The 11,698-nt window shown below is 43.3% G+C and overlaps 1 long non-coding RNA gene across 1 annotated transcript in view; it reads left to right on the top strand.

Annotated features, from left to right (window-relative positions):
- Positions 1-5,759: 5,759 nt before the first annotated feature.
- The window catches only part of LOC148890780 (uncharacterized), a 10,817-nt gene continuing 4,878 nt past the window's right edge, over positions 5,760-11,698 (top strand). The window contains exons 1-2 of the long non-coding RNA XR_016116561.1: positions 5,760-5,821; positions 10,721-10,793. This is a non-coding gene — a long non-coding RNA (uncharacterized LOC148890780). The remainder of the gene's footprint in view (positions 5,822-10,720; positions 10,794-11,698) is intronic.

Here is an 11,698-nt window from a genome sequence, read left to right as displayed (position 1 = left end):
TATCACTCGCTCTCTCTCTCTCTCTCTCTCTCTCTCTCTCTCTCTCTCTCTCTCTCTCTCTCTCTCTCTCTCTATATATTATATATATATATATATATATATATATATATATATATATATATATATATATATATATATATATATATATCTTCCTCTGACGTTCTCTCAATGTCACAACTGGGCGATTCCATGATTGCGTTTGATTGTGTCTGCCAAGACCCCCGCGCACCACATTGCTTCCCACTGTGTCAATTAGAAATTTCCCATAGAAACTCCGTCGCTCCTGATACAAAATCATAAACTCAGCGTGTGCCGCTGAGATCCTTGATTTTATTTGTAACAAAACAGGTTCGAAGGAAATGGAGATGCTCAATTAAGGAGAACGAGTCTCAGAATCTCATCGCAATGCTGCTTTGACGTGACCTGCCGCAGTCAAGCTTAAATGATCTTTATGAGTAGCGAGGAAAAAAAGGTGTGTTTATATGCGCATGTGAGGGGTGTTGGGCTGCAAGATGGAAAAAGATGGAGCAATACAATTTATTCCTTAAGTGAGGCAAAGGCCATATTGCCTACCATTAACAGAGCAGAACGTAGGCACCGGCTGATAATTAAGTAATCCATGAGAGCATGAGCAATATAGGACAATCACTAACACCCTCGGCCGCTTTGCTCCAAGCAGTCACTTGTGATTTTTTTTCTCCCTCCTGCCTTACCTTTATACCTGCGTTATTTTAGATTATGCTTGAAAATATTCTCACATAGTGATTTGAGAGTGCCTTCTCGGGAAGCATTCAACTCATTGCTCCAAATGAACTGCACAAATAAGATGAATTTGTTTTCGGGCCTGCCACTCGTCACAACCGCTTGTGGATTTGAATGATTGTTAATTCGTATTGCCACCAAAATTTAGTTTTTTTTAATGCCTGGTTTTACAGCCGAAAATGGGTTCTCGACCAAACTGAGCGCATCTGAATGCACCAATCAACTCCGCTCTGCTTCCTTTTACGTCACATCCTGGTGTCACGTCTTGTGACCGACGCATTATCCTCGTGTCACGTTCCATTGTGAGCAGGCGTGTTTGTAAAAGACATCAATTATAATGGTAAATGTTTCGATTTACGACCAAATTGGTTTTCAAACAGGTTTCTGGAACATATTATGGCCGGAAACCAAGGTTTGACTGTATTTGCAATGTTGGCGACAAGAAAGAATTGTGTTTGTTTTTTTGCATGTGGCCGCCAGTGATCAGATTTTTGGACTTGAGTTATGGACTTGACAACTCCAAACCTGGCATATTAGTTGATCTTGAAAGTTGAGACTATCCGTCCCCCCATTCAAGTGCTAATAAACAGCTTGTCGAGATGCAGTATGCGCAACATCTCGGCCAGCGTTGCATCACGTTCGTTCCGTCGCTCCTGAAATATTGATGCTCTGTTGCAATTTACAGCACTCCGCAATTTATAACGGCGTCGCGCACCACTCATCTCCCCCTCTTGTCTAAATGCATTTTCTTTGTTGCTTTAGAGAAGCCCAATCGCGGGACGTTTGGGACAAGATAGCCCCCCACTGCCTCCCAACAAAGTGTAACATTTTCATTTGTGAGTTCATCCCTTAAGACGGCAAACGCCACTCCGCCATCACCTCGCCACTGGAGTCACGTTTTAATCATTCCCAATTATTCAGCGGGCACCTTCTCCACAGCGTGAGCGACATCTGGCCTGCTGCTCGCCGTGCGCGCTCAGTCACCTTGATCTCATCCGTGAGCGCATCTCCCATCATAGTGGGTTACAACACCGAGACCCGCACTCGGCATTGTATTAATAATACAGCACCGAATTGTCCAGGAGGGAGTTTACTTTGTGTCTTTGGCTTCAACCTCCCCCCCTACTTCCCTCCTGTTCCAATTTGTTACGCAGTTTAGCCAAACAAGGAGAGTGGAGCATATCACGACTGCATGTGTTGGCGGTGCTGGGTCGACACGCACTTATTGCGTGAGAAAAATGTACTCCCTAATGGGCTTAAAAGTCCACTCTGAAAAATGCCGAATTAATGAATCGCAAATGGAACACGGCCGGTTTCATTTGGTACAAAGACGATGCTGCTGGGGAGGTCATAAGACTTTATCGACACACGGTGTGATGTGATGTGATAAAAAGAAATATCTTTCCGCCGCAAAAAGAAACTGTTAGAATTTGGTACCCTTGCCATTTTGACAAAATACAAAATAGTCAGATGTCATGTTATTCCGAATGAAAAGTGCCGTATTTTCCAGACGGATTGATTGCTCCAAAATAATTTGCGGAGTTGTTTTCACTTGTAGCTTTAAATTGGGGTCCACTTGAAGGAACAGTAAGATAAGAAATCCTTTATTAGTCTCACAATGGAGTCATTCCCAATTGACAGCAGGAATGTTATGAAAGGAAGAAGTAGAAGAACAAAAGCTTGGAGTTGCTGTAAAGGCAGCCACTGTCGCGCCATCAACAGCAACAACAAAGTAAGACACATAATTTAAGTACTTCTTGGTTAAATTGCATTTATGGTTTCATTTTTTTCAGTCAATGTTTTTATTTTATTTTTGGAGATTTTATTTATTTATGTATTCAGTCATTTATTTATGTATCTAATTATTCATCGATATATTCATCGATTTTATGTATGTACGTACGTATGTATGTATGTATGTATATATGTATGTATGTATGTATGTATGTATGTATGTATGTATGTATGTATGTATGTATGTATGTATGTATGTATGCATGCATGCATGCATGCATGCATGTATGTATGTATGCATTTATGTATTTATTTTTTATTTTATTTTTTTACTTATTTGTGTATGTATGTATGTATTTATTTACTTATACTGGCATGTATTCATTTATTTGTAAATATTGATTTTTATTTATTTGTTTGTGTGTTTGTTTTGATTTTATAATTTATTTATTTATTTGGTTTTGTATTTATTTCTTTATTTCTTTATTTTGAAGAAAAATGTCTGATAGAGTTTGAAGTGACAGCCAAAACTGTCGGATATGTAAATGTTCGCCCCCCCAATAATAATAGGCCATTGTCTGGGGAAAAAAATAATCCAAATGGAATTCTAATCAACGAGTACGTAATCACGATAAGTGAATAAGTTGTTTTATTGATTTATTTTTTGGGGGGGCATAAGAAGCAGGAATGACCATTTTCACCCCAACCGAACTGGCAAACTCCATCCATGTTGAAACTTTATGTTCACACAATTATATATTATTATTTTATTATTAGAATTTTAACAGTATGTCTTTCAAATCACATCAAAATCGTTCATTAGTGGAAATATCTCAACATCACCCGATATGTCCTTGAATTCTGCCTCTGTGCCAGTGACGTGCAGTCAGGGGAGGCAGGTGAGGCAGTGCCTCACCTGTCATCATGGAAAGCTGTCACGGAAATATCAAATGAAAAAATAAATTAAACAGTTATATGTATTTAGTGATTTGTACTTTAAAGTTCTTGTACATTTAACTTCAATTTTCACATTCACCGTTCAAATACTAAGTAGAGACGAGCAGTGAGGCACCAGCCGGCTGAGCCTTAACATGGATTGCACAATCACTATGCTTACTGTGCTGGCTTGCTCTGCAGTGAGACCGCATTGCTGTCCTTCTGCATATCGCTCTTTAAAGCGTTCAAACACGTTTAGTATATGAACTAAATTTCCACAGTTTAGCTGGTGTATATAATGTACAGTCACTGTACATTATAAACACCGTATTACAGTGTTTATTTTGTTTTGTTTGTATCAAAACTCTGTGCGTAGGTGAGGCACACAGTTCTCCCGCCTCATGACAGGGGGCGCTTGTGATTCCAGAGATACTTCCGACTCCACGTCTGCAGAATAATAGAATTAGAGACAGAAAGCTACAGTAAACAGTTCGCAAGTAAAGTGCAGTCATTTTTTTCATGTTGCTTGGCCTCACTTTCAGAATGGTGGATTACATATCTAAATTGAAAGAACTTTCTAAACTGGACTTTCAATCGAATCAGGAGGTAATAATTAAAGGAATACCAACACCGGAGCTAAAAGGTTTGCTTCAGACAACGGGACACAATACTCGCTCTTTTCAGGCGGACTAGTACACACGAAAAGGCTGGCTGTGTGGATGTCCAGCAAGAAATCGCCTTTTCTGCTTTATGCAACTTCTGCAACTTCTGACAATGTCTGGACTCAAATGGGATATTGCAACCTAAAAAATTTACAACGGAGCCTCATCAAACATGAGCGGTCGACCGCGCACATCCAACGTCAAGTCGCGCTGAAAACAGGATCGACTTGGCTTTGGATGAACAGCGAAGACTCAACATCAGCATCCACAATGCTAAGGTAAAGGAGAACTGGGAGATTTTAAAAGATCTCATCAATGCCACCTACTTCCTTGCCAAACAACAGCTGGCATTTCGTGGAAATGATGAAAGTAAATCCTCTGCTAACCGTGGCAACTATATTGAACTATTTACATGCTTTCGCTGAGAAAGATGACAGGCTAGCGAGACATTTGAAGACATCCAGTGTATTTTCTGGCCTGTCAAACAGAATACAGAACGATTTAATTGAAGCAGTTGGTGATGTCATTAGAAATGACATTAAAAAGGAGATAGGTGAAGCCCCATTTGTTGCTGTAGAAGTAGATGAGATTGTCATTCTCAGCGCTGAAAAGACTGAAAACATACAGTCGGAAGAGGACTGATCAAGGACGACTTTCTTCACTAGCAGTGATCTCCATTGAGACAGAGAGACTTTTAAAACTGAAGAAAGATAAGGAAGGCTTCTACAAAGAAGTTATCGATGCCTTTCTTCAGAAGGGGCGGCGCAGAGACTTCATTTACAAGTAAAGGTTACACGATAATAACGTTTTTTTGAATTATTTTTTCTATGCTACAGTTTGTATATATAAAGAATGCTGACATGACATTTTAAACAAAACACGTTTACTGTTGCCAATCAAATGGTGAATAAGCTAATCTGTAGAGGTCATGTTTGTAAGTCTGACTGTGATGACGTCAGTGCCTCACCAGCCATGAACCTCACTGCTCTGTGCCCCATATGGAAATAAACTCAGAGGTAGTGATTGCAGGTTGTGGAGAGGTTAAAAAATCTGATAAGAACCATGTGTCAAGAGCTAAATGTACCTTTTACACGTCACTGTGTATGGAAATCAATGTAGCGTTTCCCACCCATGGGGCTAAATGCAGGGGAACATATTCATGAGCACATTTTTTTTTCATCCATGGGAAATTTTGTGAACAAAGCTCAAGGCAAAATTCCTGCAACGACGACACACCTGCTGAGGGTGCCAAACGACAGCATTTAAAACTCTTTCCCGTTCTACTTTGGAAAAGCCGCGTGTAATATTCGGCGCACCGGAGAGAATCAAGTTGAATATTGCTCAACTCCAACGTTGTCATCGCCTCGTATTAAAGAGGAAGCTTTTGCGACATGCTTCGATTTCGGCTGTCATTACCTGAGACAAAAAGTGTATGTGAAGAGAATGCTCGTGTACCATGTGTGTGTGCGCAAGGTCAAATGTGTGTGTGTGTGCGTGCGTGTGTGTGCGTGTCCGCGCGTTAACTGCGGGAAGGGCCTCTTCAAAGAAAGCTCCGTCCATATGGTTTTGCTGAGCTGTGAGGGATGGAGGGAGGTGGGAGGGGTGTGTAGGGGGTCAACATACAACCCAAACTGAAGTGTAGGATTGTCTGGCTGCCGATCGTGCGTTGGCGCAGCCCACCGAGAGAACCCGCCGCTTTTGGGCCATCTCATCCGTCCCCTAATACGGTAAATGAATGCGCCAGCGAATATGAGGATGGTGTGGCTGAAGGAAGAACTAAGAGCATTTACATAATTACGCGCCGGGGTATGCATTTTCTAACGTTTGAACAGCTATTTGCATACCGGCAGCTCTATCGAAATGATTCAGTCAATAGTGCGGATCCATCATGTAAATACATCTCCTTTGAAGGGAAAAAGAGGAGTAGGGGAGTGAGTCAAACAATAATCATATGAATGATGTTTTCTGTCCCTGGGGGAGAGAAAAAAAGCATCCAGGGGTGATGCCCGTGTTCAGTTAGCACATGTTTACATAGCAGGTGAATATCAGACGAGGGAGGAACAGAACGCTTTTTGCTCCGTTGTTTCCTTTTGTCTGACTTTTTTTCTCCTTCAATCTGAGCAGCAGCAAACGTCCCCATTTTGCCGCTTGCAAACGTCAGGTCGCTCCTCTTTCCACACGCGTTGATCGCGGTAGGCGGAAGCTGGCCCTGCCGTCCATTGTGGCTATCGTCTCGTCACATCATGTAAAGTGTTCTCTTCCTTGGTATCACCCAGCCTTCGTTGTGATCAAAACAGACGCGGTGTCTTTTAAAGTACCACAGCGCCCCCGCCATCACTCCACATAACTTATGTGAGCGTTTTTTTTTAGGTGAGATAGAAGTGGTGTTCAAATTAAAGCGGGACTTGTCCTTTGGTGGCTGAGGCAGTGGCGAGCCGCGCATTTGACACCTCGGCCTTCAGTAGTGCTACGTCAGAATCAATCCATCAATCATCCTTAAGAGCTATTTGATGATTATACTAACTTTAATGCAGCTACAGATGCAACTGCGATTCATAAAAAGTGTGGTGTGATTGACTAAAAGTCCAATAGAGGGTAGCGTTTGTCACGGTTTGCAAGGTGGTGTTGGTGGTGGCTCCCAAAAAGCAGGCAGGAGAGAGCAGTAGGTTGTATTTGACAAATTGTAATAAAATTGTCACGTTCCGACAACGACAGTGGCAGCTGCCGAGTGGGAACGTAGGGAGTGGTGGTGGATCGCCAAGCAGGTGCAGATGTTGGTGCAGGCAGAAGATTTATTAACAGAAAGCGCGGGTCCAAGATGACACGGACCCGGTAAAAGGTTTGCAAACAAAAATGACAAAAACAGCAAGGCTAGTGGGTGGGCGGCGGCAATCCACCCAACCACACTAATTAACAAAATAAAAGGCACACGAGGGTGCAAAACAGCATACGATGCGCTGCATACAAACAGACGCGATCGTGGCTAGACAATTCTCGGGCGAAGCAACTCACGTACTGAATTAAAGTTAAAGGTACGGGCCCGACGCGAGACGACGTATCTTCCGACGCTGGGTAAGTGCCAGCGTCGGGTTTAAATGTCCAACAGTCGGTGATGAGGGAACTGACAGCAGCTGGCGGACTGTCAACTCGCTCATGACAACAGTCAGCAGGAACAAAATCTAAAACATCAAAATCATCTGAACAAAAAAATACAAAGTATCAACGAAAACCAAGAGTAAAAGTCTGCCAAGATGAAACAAACTTGACAGGGTGCAGAAAACACATGCACAGCATACAATGCAATGACCCGACACCGAATGGTCGTGCCGGGAGTCCTTTTAACTGCCACTGATTGGAACGACCAACACCTGTGCGGCTGCAGGCAGGGCCGACAGCGCCATCCGTTTGTCGCTAACCACAACGTGGCAGTCTGCCACTGATCGGGACGACCAGAACCTGTGCAGGTGAAGGCAGGGCCGACAGCGCCACCCGTTTGTCGCCAACCAGATCGTGACAGCGTTAGTCAGGTAACAAATCATGTCTGAGATGAGATTGGTTCAATGCTTCACTCATTCACTGCCAGACAATGTGCAAGAATGTGTCTATTCCAGTGCCAGTGTTTTTGTCAGCTTCACTGAAATTGCTGGACCCACAAAAAATTGAGTTTAGGACTACATAAACATTCAATTCAGCGTAACAAAGGTTAGACTCTGTTCTCTCATCAGAAAAAGAGTTAATTCCCAAGTTATATGGGTGTGAACTTGAAATGGGGACGGCTGTACAAAATACAATACAATACAATACATACATATTGGTTTATGTAGCTCTTTAACAACAGCTAAAGCTGTAACAAAGTGTTAACATGGACAAAAGGTGAAGGTTGCCCATTCCTGGAAGCGAAAAACATTGCCAGAAGTCTGACCAGTGCTTTATCGGCACCCCACGCAAGAAAAAAAAATCGGGAATGGCGCTCCACGTCAAACCTTTTAATTCCCGAATAAATTTGTGAATGGGAGGAAATGAGTTTAATACGAAAACACATCTGGAAGCAGCACAATGGGCGAAAGAAGCTGAAAGACAATTTTAAATTATTTCATCAGAATTCATGGACAAAATACAATTCATATCAGTCTGTGATTACGATATTTTTAGGCTAGCAGAGAAGGCCTTGCAGGCCCTGATGCTCCACCACTGGGCTGAGGATGTCGGCGCAGAAACTTCAGTGGCCTGCAAACACTGTAGGAGGGAGTACAAATACAAACTGCTTCAGACACAGTATGATCATTAAACATCCCCCGAAGGACACGATGCTGAAACGCCGTTCACGTCAAACCGACTGCTGGGCGAACAGGAGCCGCAGCGCGTATTTGCCGCTGTCACCGGTTGCGCGTTTGTACTCCCAGAATGCTTCACTTATTAAAATAGCTCAGCGCAATTTGTACACTTAGCTCCCCACCCGCTTATTTGTTCCTTTGCATGACAGGGTAGAAGCTTGCTGTCAGGAACATTGCGGTTTTCTCTTTTGTACGCTTGCAGCATTCAACTGCGCTAAAGCCTCGCAGCTGGGCGGGAGAGGAGCGGGAGGCAAGGAGAGAGAAAGCAGACGGAGGTAAACAACAATTTAACTCTTTAAATAAAACATTTGTTTGTGATTGAGGCTCCATGATGTGAACAGCGTGACCTGTTTTACTGCCAGTCTCCAAACAAGCCAGCGTGTCGCCCCTCACGGAAACAGATCTCAACTCACCCCGCTGCCTATTTATATTGCATGAGAACAAAATTTTTGGACAACTTGAGTGATAGATTTGTACAAGGCCCAACTGTTTTGCCTTTTCTGCCGAGGCCCCATGTGAGTGACATCGATTGCTATTAATAAAAATTTTAACAATACATGGCAAATGAGTTTTTTCTGTTAACACGGCCCAGGCAGGGAGCACATGCGCATGTCGCAGGCATCTCGGGAATAGTCGCAGTCAACGCTTGAGCCTGTGGTGCTTTCGGGTGTAAAATCACACACGCATATCCAATTCTACTCAAATGCTGTCTTTTCGTTCCCATACAGCACCTGTGTCAAAGTCAAGGCCCGGGGGCCAAATCTGGGCCCTCACATCACTTGATTTGGCCCGAGAAAGCAAATCAAACTGATTCCCTGATGGTTGCTTAAGCCCAAACCAAAATTTCAAATTGTCCCATGAAAACCACAATAACAGTCATTATTTTTGACTTCAGATTTGAAGACTAGTTATTCATGAATTATTGTTCAGTCTATATGTCATGTGTGGAGGGGATTAAACATTCTCATGGCTTCCTCAACGAAAACCAAGAGTAAAAGTCTGCCAAGATGAAACAAACTTGACAGGGTGCAGAAAACACATGCACAGCATACAATGCAATGACCCGACACCGAATGGTCGTGCCGGGAGTCCTTTTAACTGCCACTGATTGGAACGACCAACACCTGTGCGGCTGCAGGCAGGGCCGACAGCGCCATCCGTTTGTCGCCAACCACAACGTGGCAGTCTGCCACTGATCGGGACGACCAGAACCTGTGCAGGTGAAGGCAGGGCCGACAGCGCCACCCGTTTGTCGCCAACCAGATCGTGACAGCGTTAGTCAGGTAACAAATCATGTCTGAGATGAGATTGGTTCAATGCTTCACTCATTCACTGCCAGACAATGTGCAAGAATGTGTCTATTCCAGTGCCAGTGTTTTTGTCAGCTTCACTGAAATTGCTGGACCCACAAAAAATTGAGTTTAGGACTACATAAACATTCAATTCAGCGTAACAAAGGTTAGACTCTGTTCTCTCATCAGAAAAAGAGTTAATTCCCAAGTTATATGGGTGTGAACTTGAAATGGGGACGGCTGTACAAAATACAATACAATACAATACATACATATTGGTTTATGTAGCTCTTTAACAACAGCTAAAGCTGTAACAAAGTGTTAACATGGACAAAAGGTGAAGGTTGCCCATTCCTGGAAGCGAAAAACATTGCCAGAAGTCTGACCAGTGCTTTATCGGCACCCCACGCAAGAAAAAAAAATCGGGAATGGCGCTCCACGTCAAACCTTTTAATTCCCGAATAAATTTGTGAATGGGAGGAAATGAGTTTAATACGAAAACACATCTGGAAGCAGCACAATGGGCGAAAGAAGCTGAAAGACAATTTTAAATTATTTCATCAGAATTCATGGACAAAATACAATTCATATCAGTCTGTGATTACGATATTTTTAGGCCAGCAGAGAAGGCCTTGCAGGCCCTGATGCTCCACCACTGGGCTGAGGATGTCGGCGCAGAAACTTCAGTGGCCTGCAAACACTGTAGGAGGGAGTACAAATACAAACTGCTTCAGACACAGTATGATCATTAAACATCCCCCGAAGGACACGATGCTGAAACGCCGTTCACGTCAAACCGACTACTGGGCGAACAGGAGCCGCAGCGCGTATTTGCCGCTGTCACCGGTTGCGCGTTTGTACTCCCAGAATGCTTCACTTATTAAAATAGCTCGGCGCAATTTGTACACTTAGCTCCCCACCCGCTTATTTGTTCCTTTGCATGACAGGGTAGAAGCTTGCTGTCAGGAACATTGCGGTTTTCTCTTTTGTACGCTTGCAGCATTCAACTGCGCTAAAGCCTCGCAGCTGGGCGGGAGAGGAGCGGGAGGCAAGGAGAGAGAAAGCAGACGGAGGTAAACAACAATTTAACTCTTTAAATAAAACATTTGTTTGTGATTGAGGCTCCATGATGTGAACAGCGTGACCTGTTTTACTGCCAGTCTCCAAACAAGCCAGCGTGTCGCCCCTCACGGAAACAGATCTCAACTCACCCCGCTGCCCATTTATATTGCATGAGAACAAAATTTTTGGACAACTTGAGTGATAGATTTGTACAAGGCCCAACTGTTTTGCCTTTTCTGCCGAGGCCCCATGTGAGTGACATCGATTGCTATTAATAAAAATTTTAACAATACATGGCAAATGAGTTTTTTCTGTTAACACGGCCCAGGCAGGGAGCACATGCGCATGTCGCAGGCATCTCGGGAATAGTCGCAGTCAACGCTTGAGCCTGTGGTGCTTTCGGGTGTAAAATCACACACGCATATCCAATTCTACTCAAATGCTGTCTTTTCGTTCCCATACAGCACCTGTGTCAAAGTCAAGGCCCGGGGGCCAAATCTGGGCCCTCACATCACTTGATTTGGCCCGAGAAAGCAAATCAAACTGATTCCCTGATGGTTGCTTAAGCCCAAACCAAAATTTCAAATTGTCCCATGAAAACCACAATAACAGTCATTATTTTTGACTTCAGATTTGAAGACTAGTTATTCATGAATTATTGTTCAGTCTATATGTCATGTGTGGAGGGGATTAAACATTCTCATGGCTTCCCCAATTTCATAACGCCCCCAAGAAGAAACCAAAACTACAATGTGGCGCGCGGCAAAAAATGACTATGACACTCCTGCCAAAGAGCGAGAGGCGGGCGTGTCCAAACCACAAACAGACTCACCTTTTTCAAAGCAGAAAATAATTCTTGTCGGGCCCATCAGATTAATCGGCTCGCTCATGATGTCAGCAAGTGATTTAAAAAAAT

Source organism: Hippocampus bargibanti, linkage group LG12 (assembly GCF_051943395.1).
Source record: "Hippocampus bargibanti isolate YZ-2025 linkage group LG12, ASM5194339v1, whole genome shotgun sequence".
Classification (NCBI taxonomy): Eukaryota; Metazoa; Chordata; class Actinopteri; order Syngnathiformes; family Syngnathidae; genus Hippocampus; species Hippocampus bargibanti.
The sequence above is the reverse complement of the archived record's forward strand: the minus strand, read 5'-3'. Positions and strand labels throughout refer to the sequence as shown.